Source organism: Neophocaena asiaeorientalis, unplaced genomic scaffold (genome assembly GCF_003031525.2).
Source record: "Neophocaena asiaeorientalis asiaeorientalis breed wild unplaced genomic scaffold, Neophocaena_asiaeorientalis_V1.1 scaffold280, whole genome shotgun sequence".
In the NCBI taxonomy this organism is placed as follows: domain Eukaryota; kingdom Metazoa; phylum Chordata; class Mammalia; order Artiodactyla; family Phocoenidae; genus Neophocaena; species Neophocaena asiaeorientalis.
In genome coordinates, this window is record NW_020185321.1 from 5576893 (window position 1) to 5596525 (window position 19633).

Sequence of the window (19633 nt, forward strand, 5' to 3'; positions counted from 1 at the left end):
AATGTTAAACATAGGGTTAACATGTTACCCAGAAATTCCACTCCTAAGTATACAGAAATGAAAACGTATGTCTACCTAAAAACATTGGCATATACCAATGCTTATAGCAGCATTATTCATGATAGCCAAAAAGTAGAAGCAACTCAAATGTCCACAGACTGATGAACTGCTGAACCAAATGTGGTCTATACATATCCATGGAATATTGTTTGGTATAAAAATGAACAAAATACTGATACATGCTACATCACGGAAGCTTGAAAACATGTTAAGTGAAAAAAGTCACACACAAAAGATCAAATATTCAATGATTCCATTTATATTAAAAGTCCAGAAAAGGCAATTCCATAGAGACAAAGTAAATTAGTGGTTGCCGGGGATGAGGAGGGGAATTTGGGAGTGACGGCTAATGCAAACAGGATTTTTTTGGGCAGTGATGTAAATGTTTTAAAATGGTTTGTGCTGATGGTTGCACAGCTCTGCAAATATACTAGAAAAGCACTGAACTATATATACTTACATGGGTGTATTTCATTGCATGTGAATTATATATATGTACAATAAAGCTGTTAATGTTATTGAAGACTTTCATTAATGCTGGTTAAATCTATCAATATATACCACATTAGAAATTAAAAGAGATAAATTTTAAAAATTATTAACTTATTCAAATAACTAATAATAAACCTGTTACATGTTAACATAAATAACACACATTTTATGAAAAATAACTTTGTAAAAATAAAAAAAATTTAGTAGCACTGTTTTACATTTTTGCAAATCTCTTTAATGACTGGCTGAATGAAAGAGTTAGATTTTCACATCTTCTGTATTCAATCTGTTGGCCAACTTAATTTAATTTAATTTTACTTTTTGGCTGCACCATGTGGCTTGCAGAATCTCAGTTCTCCACCCAGGGACGGAACCCAGGCCACAGCAGTGTAAGCCAGGAATCCTAACCACTAGGTCGCCAGGGAACTCCCCCATCTGTTGGGATAACACATTTCATATAGCTTCTGGGAAACTCCAGTGTACACTCATTAGAGTTGTGAGTGAAAAAGGCAAATAATGTGTTAGTATTATTATGATAAAAGTAATTTTGACCCCTAGACCTCCTGAAAGGGTCTCAAAGTCTTCCTGGACCACACTTTGAGAACTGCTGACCTAGTGCTACACAATTTAATGTGAATAACTTGAAATCACATTGTGTTGAGTGAAAAAATATGGTAAAAAATAAATATAGAGAATATGACACCTGTACATCAAATTTAAAAATATAGAGAATATGACACCTGTACATCAAATTTAAAAATGAAAGACTCAACTGTATACTGCTCAGCAGGCATTCATATATGGTAAATTATAAGAATCAAAGTGCTAACGAACACAAAATTAAAAGTAGTCATTAACATGGGTGAGGTGGTAATACGATATGTGAAGGGATGTGGAAAGGGATAAGGGTTGCTTAGATGGTACATTCAACAAATATATCAACTCATTTTATTATTCTTTATACCATATATATGTTATAGACACGTTTTTGTATGTAGTTTTCAATACTGTGAAATGTTTTATGATTTTTAAAGAGGGGGTGATATTTTAAAATAGAAGAAAAAAAGGAAACTACTTGGATTAATGGAAAAGATCAAAGTTATCTTATCTTTGGCTCTATTCAACCATGGTTCTGATAAGGGCGGCTCTCAAATTTCTCTCAGGAGAATATATTTCTGCTCCATTGGTGCCCTGGTAAGAACACTGTGCACGTATGTGAACACTTGGAGAAGAGAGGGCCACAAAGGGAGGTGAGGCATCATTGCTTATTCTCTGCAAAGGAGGAACTGGGAGCAGGTTACTGAATGGGGCTCAGCCAGACAGGGAAGTCTCAGGATAAAGAACACAAATGTTGATGTTATTTCAAGGATAGAGGAAACTTCAACTTACCTGGGTCATGGCTTTTAGAACTACCTGTCCTGCTTGGATTTCTTTAGATTCTTCTCTTGAACAAGTGCAGAGTCCTGAAAAAAAAAAACAAAAAACAGAGTAGGGGGAGAAGGGGCAAATCTCATAAACCGAGCTTGCCTCAGCACGCCTAATAGATGAGCTTAAAACAACTGTACTTCCAGGGTCCCTGCTCTGCTTCCTTTGCTCTCCCCTTGTCCCACCACACAACACTAATGCCAAAAACTACTGAGTTAACAAAACCCAGCCCCTTCCTAAACCATAAGGAAACTGAAAGATGGATTCAAGGCAGATGTGCTTCGGCACTGACATAGAATCCAAGCACGTTAGCAGGAGGGATTCAGGCTGGGACAGTCCCTACCTTGTTGATGCTAATGTACACCCTAGATGAGGCCTAGACAGCTCCCAGCTAGCTGTACCAAGCAGACCTTCCTTTGCAGCTGCAGCAAGGAGGATCACAACTCAGACTCACTCAGACTTTACCCCTTAAAGATGAGGACGGTACCTACAGGCTAGGAGCAGAGCATACCTGTGCAGGCCAAACCTTGTAAAAAAGACAACCCTTAAACAAAGTTTTCCAGCTTCTCTGGGTTCAACAGGCAAAACCGCTTGGGTACATCCCCGGCTCCACATTCGCCTTCTAAGTTCAAAAAGGGCCACGCCATCCATATGAGAGGCTTCATCAAAGCCTCCAGCCCCAGCTGGACTTATCAGACAGGAGCAAAAAAACCCACAGTAATACAGGCATCTTACAAGCATACCTACACATCCAGAGTATTGACCTGAGTGGGAACTCAATTTCTAGAAGCTTCTTGGCCCAGCAATCCTTATTTTCCACATAAGCCCTCTCTACTGCTTTCCTGAAAAACATCACTTCCTCTCTGGCTGACAACTGCTGAGGCTGGTGGAGAACGGCCTACTTTAAGATAATGAGAACTCAGGGGTTTTTTAAGGAAGGTAGTAAGGCTGGTTCTAATTACAGGTGCAAGGAGCACCCACGCTTTTTTTTTTTTTTTTAATACTGTGATTTATCATCAGGTACTTTATTCTCTTGGCCACTTTGCAGTCATGCTAGAAGTTTCCAGAATCCCTAGTGCATATGGTGTGCAAGAGAGTCAAAAAGTAAGAAAAGAAAACTCCTCCCTGGAGAGTGAAGTCTAGAGAAATGCAGGCCAGAAAGGTATAAGGAGTTATTCCAGAGGCTGCCGCCGCTAAGGCCATTGGTGTCAACTGGATAGATCTCAATAGTACTAAGAAGAACCAAACTGATCAACAGATACGTGAGGAAGTCAGACGCACGGAACAGTAGGACATTTCACACACAAAGGACAAATAAACCAAGAGTTAATTTTGGCTACCAAACTGCAATTTGGTTTTCTAGGTCATTTTCCCCCAACTATTTAAAAAGAAACACTAGTGCTACACACATGCAACGTTAAGATGTTGTATTCTCCTATCAAGTTGCACTGAGAAGCAAGTTAAATAAGCCCCTCTTACTGCCGTCCACCTGGAGACGTCACATCCATTTTCTTTGATTTCCATTGGCAACAGCGGGAAATAATTCCAATAGTGAAGGAAGCAGCCAGACTGCCTTGCTGAGTTCCCATGGTGGGGAGGGGTGCCGTCAGAAGGAAGACTAGTTAAATCATTGGGGGCTGGTGTCAAGGAAAATTTCCTGTAAGTTACAGAATATGATTTGGGGCCTAAAATTGGAGGATATTAATAGGCAGAAAAGGGACAGAACAGCATTCTGAGCAAAGTGAAGAGCAGTGGCATAAACAGTGGACCGAAAGTAGACGGCGTGTTTGGATTGCAGAGAATAACTGGGAATGACTTGTACAGTTTGGGGCAAGGATTAGACCAGTGCTGTCTTCTAGAACCTTTGTGATGATGGAAATTGTCACATCTTGTACTGTCAGTAATGTGGCCACTAGCCACATGTGGCTGCTAAGCATTTGAAATGTGGCTAGTATGACCGAGGAACTGAATTTTTAATTTAATTTTAGTTAATCTGAATTTAAATCTAATTAATTCTAGAATCTAGAGGAAGATAATGCTTATGACATTAACTCTGAGGACCAGGTCTCATCATCCCTGTAAATAGTACGGGCCACAGTGACCGAAGTATAAAGGTGACCCATGAATACTGACTGAATATATACAAGTGTGGTTTTCACCCATTAATGAATGGAAGGCTACTGAAGATTTAAAAAAGGAAGTGAAAGGGCCAATATAGCCAGATTATTTTAGTGGAGAGGAGTAAAATTGGAGTCAGGGAGATCAGCTGAAAGGTGCCTGTACTTTCCCAAGCAAACAAAGGGCCTGACCCAAGATAGTGATAGTGGAAATGAGGATGAAGGGGATGAATTCAAGGTGTCAGAGAAGTAAAATCAACTGGTTCTGGCATCTGATTGGATATGGATGCAGAGAGAAAAAGGAGTCAGGAATCCTTTCATATTTACTGAGTTCCCAACTCAGTTGGCATAGTTCTATGTGTAAGGAAGATAGCAAATCCAGTCTGTCCCAGCAGATCTCACATTCTAATGGAAGGAGACAATAACAAATATTGATATACTGACATTGATATTCCTATTTATATGTAAAGGAGTCAAAGTTCTATAGAGGAAAATAAAAAGATTAAGGAGATGGGGAAATGAAGGGTGGTCTAAGAAGGCTTTTCATTGGGAATGTGACATCGACACAGAAATCTAGGGGAAGCACAGCCCTAGCAGAGTGACCAACAAATGCAAAGGCCCCTGGGCAAGAGCAGGCTTTAACAACAAAGAGGAAGGAGACTAGAGTGGCTGGAATGGGGTGAGTGAGAAAATGAGGGCCAGAGAGGAGGATGGAAGCTGGATCACACAGGGCTTGTGGGCCTTGTGTAAGAACGTTGGTTTTTACTCGAGTAAGACAGGAAGCCAATGAAACGCTTCAAACCAAGGAATGGCATAATCTGATTTACATTTAAAAGGATCACTCATGGAAAATGGACTAAGAGGACAAGGGGGGGAAGCAGGGAAATGGGGGGAACTGAGAAGGTTACTGCAGTAATCCTGGCAAGGGGTTGAGGGGCTTGCCTTAGGGTGGTATGGTCATGGGGGAGGTGATAAGAACTGATCAGATTCTAGATATTCTCTGTAGGAAGAGCTGACAGGATTTACTGATTTTAGGTATAAAAGAAAAAATAGGAGGCCAAGATGATGCTAGGGTTTTTGACTTGAGCAACTAGAGTATGAAGTTGCCATTTTTTAACACAATGGACTGTGAGAGGAGCGGGTTTGGATAGACCAATTATGAATTCTGTTTTATCTTAATACTTGAAATGATTATTATATGTCTAAGTGGAAATGCCAGATGTCCGTTAGACATTAGATCTGGGAGTTCAGAGAAAGTCCAAATGTAGGAATATAAAATTGGAAGTTACTGATGTTCAGTTGATATTTGAAGCTCTGATACTAGGTAAGATTGCCTACAGAGTGATTAAAGGTAAGGAAGAAAAACGGTCCGAAGCCTGAGCCTGAGGGGCTCCAACGGTTAGAGAACAGAGAGATGAAAAGGAAAAAAGAAAGAAAGGAGTCTGAAAAGGAAACATCAGTGGAATAGAAGGAAAAAAAGAGAACTGGGCTTCACTGAAAGCCCAGTGAAGAAAGTATACCAAGAAGGAAGGTGAGAACAACTGTCAAATGCTACCAATAGGTCAAGTGGTATGAGGAACGAGAACTGTCCATTGGATCTGGCATTAGAGAGATCATTAGAAGTCTCAACAAAAGTGGATTCTCTAGAGTGGAGGACACAAAACCTTGGCTGGAGTGAGTTCAAGAGAAAATGGAAGGTGGGACTTCCCTGGTGGTGTAGTGGTTAAGAATCCGCCTGCCAATGCAGAGGACATGGGTTCGGAGCCCTGGTCTGGGAAGATCCCACATGGCGCGGAGCAACTAAGCCCGTGTGCCACAACTACTGAGCCTACACTCTAGAGCCCGTGAGCCACAACTACTGAGCCAGCGTACCACAACTACTGAAGCCTGCCCGCCTAGAGCCTGTGCCCCGCAACAAAGAGAAGCCACCGCAGTGAGAAGCCCGAGCACTGCAACAAAGAGTAGCCCCCACTTGCTGCAATGAGGGAAAGCCTGCACGCAGCAACGAAGACCCAGCACAGCCAAAAATAAATAAGTTTATAAGAGAAAATGGAAGGAAAGGAAGTGGAGACAGAAGAGCCATCCCTTTCAAGGAGTTTTGTTTAAAAGAGCAGAGAAATAGAGCTAGAAATGGATATGGAATCCAGGAACGGCTGTTTGTTTTGAATGTGGGAGCGATTACAGCATGGTTTATAGTGATGGGAATAACCCAGTAGAGAAAAATGAATAATGCAGGGACATAGAAGACAACTGCACAGGCGCAATGACCTTGAGCAGGAGAGAGGGGATGGGAACCAGCACCCAAGTATTGGGGGCTGAATTACAGAAGATCACAGGTAGTTCGTTCATAACTAGGGAAGGTAGAGTACATAAGTACAGGAATGATCCCCAGGATTCTAGGGTGAGGTGATGCAGTGCCATTCATATACACTTTCATTTAGTTTTAATTTTATAACTACCCTGTTAGTTAAATAAAGTTGATTTTATTTCTCACATTATACATAAGAGAAGCTAGAAGGCCTGAGAGGTTATGATATTGACCCAAGGCCACACTGAGTGGGATATGAACCCAAGTGTTGTATTTTATTGCCCATGAAAGTTTCCATCAGCATAAACTGCCTCCCTGTGGTTACTGCCATTAATGAGGGGAATGAACAATGAATTCCCCAATTAAGAGAGTTAGAAAAGGCCCAGTTAAGAGAGTTAGGGGTTAATGGGAGAAGGAAACTGAAACCTTTTGTAAGGGCTTTGTCACAGGAGACAATTCTGACAAGTCATAGTTTCTTTTAAGAATTATTAGACAAGAAGGCACCAGATACATTAGAAATCAGGAGGGAAAAGCCTAGGAGAACATCTCAGAATTCAGAGGAAAAAAAGACACAGAAGAAATGAATTCTGAAAACAAAGGTCAGAGATATGGAAGAGAGATCCAGAAGACCTAAAATGTACGTAAAAGTGGAGAACAGAATAGCGGGAGGAAAAGTGAATAAAAGTTAATAATAAGAGTGTTTTCTGGAGGAAATAAAATACTTGAATCTTTATATTAGAAAGAATCCCTGAGAGCTTATAAAACTTCACAAAGGGCCACATCTGGATGCATCCTGGTAACAATCCTAAAATTTTCACTTACCAATAAGATACTATTCTTAAATGTCCATGGACTATTTAGAACGCACCACATAATACCAGCCATGTTCCCTCTGGAGGCTTTGTATATTCCTTCTGGAATGCTCCTCACCATAGTCATAGAGCTCACTTGCTCCCTCCACGAAGGTTTCTGCTTAAACTTCACCTCTATGACCAAACTATTAAAATATTACCCTTTGTCATTCACTTTAGCCTTCCCTGCTTTATTTTTCCTTCTAGCTCTCAGTGCTACTATACATTATGTTATATATTTGCTTGTCAATTATTTGACTCTTCCCACTAAACTTAAAAGCAGGGATCTTGTTGGTTTTGTTCATTATTAATTCCTCAGGACACAAAATACTACATGGGAGGCACTCAAACTCTCCAATGAATGTACAAGATCACAATGGAAACCTTAAGAGTTTATCAAAGTAGCAATTTCTCAGCCTATTTTTTGTGGTGGTACCATAAGCCAAAAAGAAGTTCTAACTTGATAAAATATTTAATATCAAAATAAAATATCTGTAAATGTACTTCAGACAAATATAATGTATTTATATTTTGTGAACACATAACATACAAGGCAGAAAAATACAAAGAAAAAACTTATATTTGAGATTTTAAAAACTCTAGCCCAAAATACTAAAATCAAAATGAAAAGGCAAATGATAAAATGGAAAAAGAAAAAAAAGCCTTTAAGTCACAAGTCAGATAAACAACAAAAATTCTTATTGGATAGTGCTTTTAAAATTAAATTTTCTGGGCTTCCCTGGTGGCGCAGTGGTTGAGAGTCCACCTGCCGATGCAGGGGACATGGGTTCGTGCCCCGGTCCGGGAAGATCCCACATGCCGCGGCAGCGGCTGGGCCCGCGGGCCATGGCCGCTGAGCCTGCGCGTCCGGAGCCTGTGCTCCACAACGGGAGAGGCCACAGCAGTGAGAGGCCCGAGTATGGCAAAAAAAATAAATAAATAAATATTTTAAAAATTAAATTTTCAGAAAAAAGCAATAATTTTAGATAAATGAGCAAAGGATATGCATGGGCAACTCACTAGATAATAAAGTGGCTCCTCAACCTATCAAGAGTTTTAAAACTTCACTAGTAATGAAGGGAATGTACGTTAAAGCAATAAGGAAATAACATTTTACAGTTATCAATTTGGCAAATTTTTAAAAGACTGATGACGCGTCACAAGAGCATGATGTGAGGAAATGGACACACACAGTAGATTATAGCTGGTATAAACTTGCAACAAGGCAATGTTAGCAGAAATCAAACCATGTATATCCTCTGATGAAGTAATTCTGTATCTGAGACTCTATCCAAAAGATGAATGTGGAGTGTATGATGGAGACACTGCTGACGATGGAAACAACTTGGAGAGAATTTCAGTATCCTACAAAATATAGTGTATCCATACAACGGAAGCATTGTTGCCATAAAAACATATCTTTGCTGATGTTAAGATGTTAAACAACTTTGGGTGAATAAGGTAGATAATAAAACAGTATATGTAATCTTATTTTTATAGGAAAAATATATACATGCGTATATACGTGCATATGTGTATGCATAGAAAATGGATTGAAAGGATTTTCAATTAAATTTTTACATTTGTCTCTAGGTGTATAATTATGGGGGAATCTGTTTTTCTGTGTGTATATATATATATATATATATATATTTTTTTTTTTTTTCCGGTACTTGGGCCTCTCACTGTTGTGGCCTCTCCCGTTGCGGAGCACAGGCTCCGGACGCGCAGGCTCAGCGGCCATGGCTCACGGGCCCAGCCGCTCCGCGGCATGTGGGATCCTCCCGGACCAGGGCACGAACCCGTGTCCCCTGCATCAGCAGGTGGACTCTCAACCACTGCGCCACCAGGGAAGCCCATTCTGTATTTTTTTTCTTTTCTTTTCTTTTTTTTTTTTTGGCCATACCACGCTGCATGTAGGATCTTAGTTCCCTGACCAGGGATGGAACCTGCACCCCCTGCATTGGAAGCATGGGGTCTCAACCACTGAACCGTCAGGGAAGTCCCTGTTTTCCTGTGTTTTCAAGTTTTCCCTTAAGCATATGTTTTATCATCATAAATAACACAATTAATTCCTTCCTCCTCATGGGGCAGGATAGATTATAAAAGAAAATACGAATGGAGTGATACAAGTGACGGTGAAGTGCCTCTGGGAACTTGTATGCTGAAGGAGCTTAATCTTCTCCATAGTTCTAGAGCCTTTGAGGGGTGTGTTCTCAAACAGTAACTGACTTCCCACAGAGGAGGTGAGCTTTCATATAAAAGGCTTTCTGTTTCCTTAGTCTCCTCACTCACCTGTGCACAGGCCTCTTGTTAACCTCTTTCCACAGTCCAGGATGTCTTCCTTGCTCCAAAAAGAATTCACACCTAATTTACAGAAGCAACTTCCTATACACAGAAAAAGAAATGGGTTTTAGCCGGTGTGGTAGACATTACTAATTTAATTACTAATGTCTCACCATTATCCAGTTTTTCAAGTATCCAGTCTTCCACATAATCCAGACCACATAATTCTCTAATCTTTCTATTGCTGATGTGGTGGCCAAGGAGGCTGTGTGTTTCAGATGGTACAGCTGCAGGATGGTGGAGTCTCCTTTAGTGTGGGACCCTGCCTATGCTGGTGCATAATGAGCAAAAATTAAAAAGTTATTTTGCAAACCACTGAGATTTGGGGGTTGTTTGCTACCACAGCATAACAACCTGTCCTAACTAATATGCTAATTCAGCTATACTCTGACTAAATAAAAATTCAGACTTGGGGCCTTGGTCAATACAAGAAAGAATAATTTTTAAAAAGTCAGAGGAAACTTCAGAAATAACAGAGCAGAGCTGTGCATTTCCAACTCTATACATCTCAAAGGGATTTTTCACAAACCCACAATGTGAAACAAAAGGCCCTAAAAAGGCAGATTATGAGTTATGGGACAAGTTGTTCTTGATCCAGCAAAATCATGCTCCTTTAGATCTCTATCATCAAATCTTTGTACACATCCTTCTAAGCAAAGTTCAGCCATCTACACACCACCCAGTGAAGCTTGCAGTTACATCCCTGGATTTTCCCTGTCCCTAAATTGACAGACATTCTTATTCTTCAGAGGGCATGGATCCCACATCACACAAGGCTTGGGCTGGGGGAGTGCGAGAACTTGACAGCTCATGAGAAGTAGATATATATAGATATCTTCACCTTAACATTAGTAATCTGTTCCTGAAAAAGCAATCATTCTGAGTAAAAACTCTAACCAGGAGCCTCTCTCCCAATATTTAAAATGTGAAAAATATAATGAGTCACATTTTAACACAAAGCCCCCAAATAGTTTCCTAAACATAATTAAACACAAGAAACACCTACATATAAATAATAAACTATTGTATTAAGATGAAAATTTCTGGGACTTCCCTGGTTGTGCAGTGGTTAAGAATCCGCCTGCCAATGCAGGGGACACGGGTATGAACCCCGGTCTGGGAAGATCCCACATGCCATGGAGCAACTAAGCCTGTGCACCACAACTAATGAGCCTGCGCTCTAGAGCCCGTGAGCCAAAACTACTGAGCCTGCGCGCCACAACTACTGAAGCCCGCGAGGCTAGAGCCCGTGCTTCACAACAAGAGAAGCCACTGCAATGAGAGGCCTACACGCCGCAACGAAGAGTAGCCCCCGCTTGCCCCTACTACAGAAGGCCCGCACGCAGCAATGGAGACCCAACGCAGACAAAAAGAAAAAAAAAGATGAAAATTTCTTAAAACATCACTTCCTGATCACCAGTTATTATAGATATTAATAATTAGTTGCTTTGTGTACAGTAACATGGCCTCCTTTAGCACCATGAACATCTGCACATCCCTTTTGTTGACAGGCCAATCTATACGTTTGTCAAAGTATTTACATGACTCTGATATTTAACTAAGTGAATTTCTGATGTAACTTGAAACTTTTCCTATATGTCATATTTTTAAATGTTGTATTGAGATTTATGGATGTAAACATCCAGTCTAAACATCAACCCAAAATCAGTACACTGAGAGGTATGTACATTCTCGGGCAATGTTCAAGATTCTGAGTCAGACAACAGCATATTAAATAAATTAAAGATTTCTATAAAACAGCAATTCTCAGTACTCACAAATTTAGTAGTAATTAAGTAGTTAATAACATAGAAAATGTTCAAGATATGGTTAGATTACAAAACAACTGGGCATCATGTGGTCTTATTTGTAAAATACATGTATATATTCACATAGACAATATAGACAGACAAATCAGACTGAACATATCTGGGAAGTTTTATCCTTAAAGATTACTTTGGTTATTTCTGGGTTGTGATCTTCAATTTTCTTAGTTTTGCTTAAGTGTAGTTTTTCAATAACCACGCATCACTTTTTAAATGCATATTTTAAAGTTCTGTTAAGTATAAGCTACTCCCAAATGGCAGATGAAAAAGGAAATACTTTATTTTAAACAATCTTCCTTTGAACATGAAATAATAGCTCAGGATATTCTAAAAACAGTTCTTTTTCACAGAATGGCTTTTGTTGTTTTTGCTTGTCAGCTCCCAATTTTTGCAAACTTCTTGATTTGGTAACTACATTTATGTGTGCTGGAGACCTGCCTGGAAGAGAACTAAAAGTCATTCAGGCCAAGTCCTGTGTATAAGTGATGCTTCCTTTCAGCTCTTCTCGCCAGATAGGTTTATTATGTTTCTGCACCTGCCCTATTTGCCTCAGTGTTCTCTGAACAGCTATAGAATCATCTTGCTCCACTGGTCATACTTTGTATTTCTTTTGAACACTTTTTTTTTTTAAGACTTTTTTGATGTGGACCATTTTTAAAGTCTTTATTGAATTTGTTACAATAGTACTTCTGTTTTATGTTTTGGTTTTTTTGGCCATGAGGCATGTGGGATCTTAGCTCCCCAACCAGGGATCGAACTTGTACCCCCTGCATTGGAAGGTGAAGTCTTAACCACTGGACTTCCAGGGAAGTCCCCATACTTTGGATTTCTGATGATTAGAATGAAAATTGCAGGAAATATAGGTGACTCAGTTCACCTCCATAGAGTTCTCATGGGATCAGTTTGACTTAGATATGACATGACATGACAATGACAGCTCTGGTCGTACAAATATCTTCCTCTTATGAACTCATAGCATACTATCAGGGTAAACTAGTGCCCTTTTTCATCCTTTACTTTGGACATTTGTATACAAGTTTTATCTCCCCCATTACATTATTTGTAATTTAAAAACAGAGATTCTCACTTTTTAACAGTACTTTGTCTACCTGAGTTCTAGATTAGGATTTTGCATATTTGCAAATTCTTAATAAATGTCTAATACCTGACCCAAAGGAATTCATTATAAAAATACATGAAGTTGTATGCACAAGAGTACTTTTGGGACAATTTCACAATTAAAATATAGAAATATAAATGCTCTTTAGTAGGCAGTAAAGCGAATAAATTAAGGTGCATCTCGATAATGAAATACTACATAGTGACTTTAAAATATAATTGTTACACAGTCAATGCATTATTAAATGAGGCAGGCAGGTTACAGAATTTATATAAGAGATACCACTCTATAAAATCCCACAGAAAGGGCTTCCCTGGTGGCGCAGTGGTTGAGAGTCCGCCTGCCAATGCAGGGGACACGGGTTCGTGCCCCGGTCTGGGAAGATCCCACATGCCGCGGAGCGGCTGGGCCCGTGAGCCATGGCCGCTGAGCCTGCGCGTCCGGAGCCTGTGCTCCGCAACGGGAGAGGCCACAACAGTGAGAGACCCGCGTACCATAAAAAAAATTAAAAAATAAAAAAAAAAATAAATAAAAATCCCACGGAAAAATACCTGAAATATATCCATCGAATATTAAGAATATTTATCTTTAGATGAATTACATTTTAAGCAAAATTTCTAATTTTTGCATTAAGCTTATATATTTCATAATAAAAAACATAACAGTACTTTCCACTTAAACAAAAATAAATAACTAGAGTTGTAGCTGACATTTATTTTCCTGGCAGCAGAAAAATTATGAGCAATCGAGCCAGTGTCTACAACACAAGTAGGGACAAAAAAGGAAATTAGTATGATTGAAACAAATTACCACTAAAAGTTCTTTAACAGTCCTTTAACATATTCTCTGGTGCACTGAAACAGCTTCATTATCAAAAACATCCTGTGAATGACCAATTTTCAAGACAGTGCAATTTCCAGTTTAAGTGAGACAGTGAGCACAAAGCAGAATGCATGGTGTCAGATACGTAGCCAGTTTCTTCTCCATTCAATTACCCATTAAAAACTTTGGGAATGGGATCCTTGCAAAATTTGAATACTTTTTTTTTTTTTTTTTTTTTTGCGGTATGCGGGCCTCTCACTGCTGTGGCCTCTCCCGTTGCGGAGCACCGGCTCCGGACGTGCAGGCTCAGCGGCCATGGCTCACGGGCCCTGCCACTCCGCGGCATGCCGGATCCTCCCGGACTGGGGCATGAACCCGCGTCCCGCGCATCGGCAGGCGGACTCTCAACCACTGCGCCACCAGGGAAGCCCTGAATACTTTTTTATTCATCATTTTCAGTGTTGTATTATTACAGTATTTTCCTTGTTCTGGTTAACTCTCTGTAAGCATATGTTTATTAGCTGAATAATATTCCATCATATGAATGTAATATGTGATAGAAACTTCCTCTTTTAACTCCCTGTTGTTGGGCACAAATTTCGCACAACATCTCAAAGGTTATTATTACCGGGCACTACTGTCTTTGATTGCAGTTCTAAATTTTTAAGGGTCATGAATCTCTTTGAAAATCTTATGAAATCATAAACCTTCTTTCAAGAAAAAAATCAAATAAGTATCTGCAAGGACTTCCCTGGTGGTCCAGTGGCTGAGACTCCGTGCTCCCAATGCAGGAGGCCCGGGTTCAATCCCTGGTCTGGGATGCATGCCACAACTAAGAGTTCATATGCCACAACTAAGAGGCCCGAATGGCATAACTAAGATGCCACAACTATGAGCCTGCAAGCCGCAGTGAGGATCCCACGTGCTGCAACTAAGACCCAGCACAGCCAAAATAAATAAATAAATAAGTATTCTTAAAAAAAGTATCTGCAAAAGCTGCATAAAATTTCATGGCGTCTGCAGAGCCCTGAAGTCTAAGGGTGGGAGCCTGGACCTTCTTTAAAAACCCTGCTGTAACCACTTATTTACAAACACCAAGTACTACTAGCTAATATTCTTTTTTTTTGTTTTTTCCATAACTTATCAAAAGAACAACATGGATTTGGCTGGAAACAAATTTAAGACCCAAAACCTAAAATGTCCCATATCAAATTAGATCTGGTTACTGAAACAAACTTTTATCCCAGATTTGTGAATCTAGACTTCTGATATAGGTCCCAATCACATTCTTACTCCTAAAAGCCAGAACAGCAGAAGGCCTTGTTCATCAACCCAGACTGTGAAAATCAAAAATATTAATAACAAGTGTTACATGATCCAGGGTATCTGTGTACAATTATGCAGGGGCCATTGCTCATGAATCAACAAATCACAACCCTCTAAAAGATGTAGAACTATGCCAACAGAACACTTTGCTGCATAAATGGTATAAAGGAGAAACTGAATAATTTGACAATAAAAAAAGGAACATCAGGAAACTAGCTGTACTAGACATTAAAATGTACTGTAAAGTCTCTGTAATTAAAACAGTGTGGTAGTAGTGCATAAATAGACAAACCAACCAGTGGAACAGAACAGAGGGCCTAGAAATAGAACCAAGTATCAATATGTATGGGCATTTAGTATATGATAGAGATGGCATTTCAAATCAGTGGGGCAAAGATAAAATTCTTAATAAATGGTGCTGGGAAAACTGGATAGCCATTTAGAAAATATAAAATTACATCCATACCCCATTCCATACACAAAATTAAACTCCAAATGGATCAGGGTGCTAGATGTAAAAGATGAAACCATACAGTTATTAGAAGATAACACATGTAAATTCCCCTTTAATCCTGAGATTGAGAAAGGCTTTCTAACTCCAGAAGCAATAAAGGAAAACACTGGTAATTTGACTACATAAAAATATTCAACGACAAAGAACACCATAAACAAAGTCAAAAGACAACTGTCAAACTGGAAGAAAATACTTGCACCATACACCACAGATGAGGAACTAATATTCCTAATGTGTAAAGAATTCTTAAACATTGTGACAAAGCACCAAAAACAAAAACAAACAACAAACAAAAAAACCCCGTGAAAGTAAACAGGAAAAAGAGATGGACAATTCACACAAAAAAAAGATGTAAAAAGGCCCTTAAGGATATGTATGAAAAGATGTCTGTCAACATAGTACTGGAAGTCCTAGCCAGAGCAGTTGTACAAAAAAAAGAAATAAAATGCATCCAAATTGGAAAGGAAGAAGTAAACTTATCTCTGTTCACAGATGACATAATCTTATATATAGAAAACCCTAGAGATTACACACACACACACACACACACACACACACACAAACCCTGTTAGAACTAAGAAATGAATTCAGCAAAGTTGCAGGATACAAAATCAACACACAAAAATCAGTTGAATTTCTATATAGACTAACAGTGAACAATCAGAAAAGAAAATTTAAAAAAACAAATCCATTTATGATAGTATCAAAAAGAACAAAATACTTAGGAATAAACGTAACTAAGGAAGCAAAAGACTTAACACATTGATAACTACAAAGATTGCTGAAAGAAATGAAAGAAGATATAAATAAATGGAAAGATATCCTGTGTTCAAGACTTGGAATACTTAATATTGTTAAGATGCTGTCATGGACTTAGAATTGTGTGTGTCCTCCCCGCCCCATTCATATGTTGGAAGCCCTAACCCCTAATGTCACTGTATTTGGAGATGGGGCCGTTATGGAAGTAATTACATTTAAATGACATCATAAGGGTGGGGGCCTGTTATGATAGCAGTAGTGTCCCTATAAGAAAAGACACCAGAGAGCTCACTCTCTCTCTGCCATGCAAGGACTCAGTGAGAAGGTGGCACCTTGATCTCAGACTTCCAACCTCCATAATTGTGAGAAAATAAATTTCTGTTGTTTAATCCACCCAGTCTACGGTATTTTGTTATGGAAGCTTGAGCTGACCAAGACAGATGGCAATACTACCTAAAGTAACATACAGATTCAATGCAATCCTTATGAAAACCCCAATGATTTTTTGAAAAAATCGAAAAATCCATCCTAAAATTCACACAGAATCTCAAGGGACCCCAAATAGCCAAAACAATCTTACTCTCACACTTCTTGATTTCAAAACTTACTACAAAACTTACCAAAGATGGTAATCAAAACAGTGTGGTGGGCTTCCCTGGTGGCGGAGTGGTTGAGAGTCAGCCTGCCGATGCAGGGGACGCGGGTTCGTGCCCCCGGTCCAGGAAGATCCCACATGCCGTGGAGCAGCTAGGCCCGTGAGCCGTGGCCGCTGAGCCTGCGCGTTCGGAGCCTGTGCTCCGCAATGGGAGAGGGCACAACAGTGAGAGGCCCGCGTGCCGCAAAAGAGAAAAACAAAACAAAAAACAAACAAACAAAAAAAACAAACAGTGTGGTACTAACAAAAAGACAGATATCTAGACCAATGAAATAGAAATCCTCACATATGGTCAAATAATTTTCAGCAATGGAGTCAAGACTATTTGATAGGGGAAAGGACAGTCTTTTCAACAAATGGTGCTGGGAAAACTGGATATCCATATGCAAAAGAATAAAGTTGGACCTGTACCTAATACTACACTAAAAAATTAACTCAAAATGGATCAAAGATCTAAACGTAAGAGCTAAAACTATAAAACTCTTAGAAGAAAACATAGGGGAAAATCTTCATAACACTAGATTTAGCAATTATTTCTTGGATATGACAACGAAAGCACAGGCAACAAAAGAAGAAAACGTGTTGTAGACTTCATCAAAATAAAAAACTTTTGTGCATCAAAGGATACTGTCAACAGAGTAAAAGTACAATCCATGGAATGGGAATATTTGCAAATTATGTGTTTGATAAGGGATTACTATTCAGAGTATATAAAGAACTCCTAGAACACAACAACAAAAAACAAACAAACCCCGGTGGCCTCGTGGTTAGGATTCCAGGCTTTCACTGCCATGGCCCAGGTTCAATCCCTGGTCGGGGAACTGAGATCCTGCACGCTGCACAGTGCAGCCAAAAGAAAAGGGGGGGAGGGGCAAAGGACATTTCTCCAAAGATATACAAATGGCCAACAAACAACGTGAAAAGATTTCCTACATCACTAATAATTAAAGGAATGCAAATCAAAACCATAATGAGATACCACTTCACACTCATTAGGATGGCTATTATAAAAAAAGCAGAAAATAACAAGCATTGGCAAGGATGTAGAGAAATCAGAACCCTTGTTCACTGCCAGTGGGAATGTAAAATAGTGCAGCTGTTGTAGAAAATGGTATGGTGATTCCTCAAAAAATTAAACATACCATGTGATCCAGCAATTCAACTTCTGGATGTATACTCCAAAGAAGTGAAAGCAGGGACATGAACAGATATTCGTAAACCCATGTTCAGAGCAGCATTATTCACAATAGCGAAAAGGTGTTAGCAACCCAAGTGCCCACTGATAAATTAATAAACAGAATGTGGTATATATGTACAACGGAAAATTATTCAGACTTAAAAAGGAAATTCTGACATATGCTACAACATGGATGAATCCTGAAGATATTGTGCTCAGTGAAATAAGTCAGTCATAAAAGGACAAACACTGTATGATTCCACTTATGTGAGGTACCTAGAATATTCTAACTCATAGAGATAAAAAGCAGAATGGTGGTTTCGAGGGGCTGGAGGAAGGGGCGAAGGGAATTATTGTTTGATGGGTACAGAGTTTCGGTTTTTGAAGATGAAAAAAGTTCTGGAGATGAATGGTGGTGATGGCTGCACAATGCAAATGGAGTTAATGTTACTGAACAGCGTAATTAAAATGGTAAATTTTATGTTATGTATATTTAACCATAAAAACCCCCAACAAACTGAGATTGGTTGGTTACCTATAATGGGTGATTGGGCACAGTGTGGAAAGAATGGGGGAATGGAATTGGGAGAGAAGGAATGATGGAGGAGTAACTGAGTAGATCTTCTGGTCTAATTCTAACTTTCAGAACCATGTTAATGTTTCACATACTCAAAAAATAATTAAAATCAACCAGGATGTGTGTTTGGGAGCCCCAAATAAAATACCAACAGTAACAAATGAACCTATGTATATTACAAATGAGTAATATTACCATACAGATGGGTGTAGGGAAAACTATTTTTATTTATTTTATTTTTGGGGGGGCGGTACTGTATTTTTACTATGAACTGTAAGACTAAATACAAAAAGAACTATATGGGGTTTGGGGATATGTGTTAGAACTACTTTCTACTCAAGACTGAGCAAATAAATAAATGTACTGTGGTTAATGAGAGCCGAGTTTTTCACTGTCAGAGAAAGGAGTTACAGAAAAGGAAATGGAGATGGCTAGAAGAAGCCCTGTTGTATTGAACTGGAATTGGAGATATCATATGAAATCATAGATTATCTGTATAGGTATACATATAGATAGATACAGATGTGTGGGTACAGATGCATATATTTCATATCTGAGAAAGTCAAGAAGCAAAGACATCCCAGTAGCAATAAGCACATCTAATCTCGGTTTCTAAATATAATTTTCTAATAAAAGGAGCCAGTGATCCCTGGGAAATTTGCTGATTCCAGGACTAAGGCTGGGAAAGTACAGTATCAACCTGGAACATCCTGCGGTGCAGGAAAATAAGGAAGTACTAAATAAATAAGTAAAGGGGATATGTTGAAAGGATACAGGAGCCAATCCAAAGGGTTTCCCAGTGGCCAAATATGGGACAATTTGAGCAATAAAATAGTGATAGTGATGGATTATAACCTATAGTATGAAAAAATCCAGACTATACTTATACAAGTTAGTAAATAAATTAAATGGGGAGAAGGAAAATCTATTTGCAACAGAATTATAATTAATAAATGTAGAAGGAATAACAGAATCCGAAAAAAAAAATCACCGTTTGGCAAATACCTGGTAATAAATTTTCAGGCAGGAATTATCAATGGATGTAGTAGGTGGAAGTAGGATGAAAAACAGCATAACTTTATAGACCTAAAGTATTTCTCCTTGAGACACATTAATTATAATGGAAAGAGTGACTTTGCAGTGGAGAAACCTGGCAAAGTTAACACCACCAATAATGAGACAAATTAATCTCATGTGTCTCCTGATAAGATGCACTGAGAATACATCACTTCTGGGTAGTCTTGCCTCAACTGCATAA